Below are 1,231 nucleotides of genomic sequence, written 5' to 3'. Positions count from 1 at the left end.
TTCACAATGGCCTTGACCTTAGCAAAACTTTCTTGAAGGCCACGCTTTCCAATGAAGCACCCTAGAGAGGAAATTTCTTCCGCGCCGAGAATGTACTTATCGGCATTAGTATACAGATTATTCGTGCGCATGCACTCGAGCACCGCTCTGAAACGGACGATGTGGATTTCTGTCCTCACGTGCCCCGCATGACTGAGACGAAGATGTCGTCGCAGTATGTTTGTGCATTACGTCCGGTGGGGCCTGAACAATTGCGTCACAAGACGATTAAATGTTGCTGGTGCATTCAACAGCTCATAGGGCATCGCCAGCCACTCTCCGCTGTCAGCGGAATATCACGCGCTCTCATGATCAATTGGTAACATCCATCGACCAAGTCGAGTGCACTGTACTTTGTACAGCCAACCAAATTGTTCTGGAAATTTTTTTTTCTAGGAATCAGCGTTTGTGCCGGAATTGTGGCAGCATTTATTATAAGCGTGAACGATACGCCACTTGCCGTTCGACTTCCGAACACAAAACGTGGGTGTTGAATGGGGAGACTTGCTCTCACGCATTATTCTTGTGTCATGCTTTGCGCGGAAGAAGAAGTCAATGATGTCACACTGCTTCTTATGCGGGGGTCATTGGCGTGTCGCGCAGTATTTGGTAGGTCGATCTCATGATGTACACCTGGATCCAGAGGCAAGACCGACGGCGGGTCTTTAAGACGACGTCTTGAATTGCTTTACCAAAAAAAGTACGGATCCGAGGGAGTTTTCAGGATCGAAGATCCATTTCGTGCATTCAGCACCCTCTTGGTGCTCTCCAGGAAAGCTTCTCCCAGAAGCGACGACGAGTTGATCTCCTCTTCAGCTCGTGTGATGACCACATCGGCTAAGTGGCTTGCCTTCAGGCATCGCCGAACTCTTCGAAGGGCATCTCGTCCAGCTCAAGAAGAACATCCACCGCAGGGATAGCCTCGAGGGTGACGTCGCCGTCTTCCTCTCCCGTCATACCGTTGACGAGGGTGTATAGCTGTGCGCTTTCGTCTACGGTAGACGTATCCTGGGTCAGAGTCAACGCCCTAAGTCTTGCAGAGAACATACGGCTTCGCCGTCGCTTCTCCACAGAGGATTTACATCTCGGCGAGACCGTGGAAACTCGCACTCAGCGTCGTCAATGTGAGACCCACTTCCTGCTCCACCAGAGCCTTGATGTTATTAACACTATCCGAACTGCTAGTTTGCAG

Source organism: Plasmopara halstedii (genome assembly GCF_900000015.1).
Source record: "Plasmopara halstedii genome assembly, contig: Scaffold_253, whole genome shotgun sequence".
Taxonomy (NCBI): Eukaryota; Oomycota; class Peronosporomycetes; order Peronosporales; family Peronosporaceae; genus Plasmopara; species Plasmopara halstedii.
Note: the sequence above shows the minus strand (reverse complement) of the source record.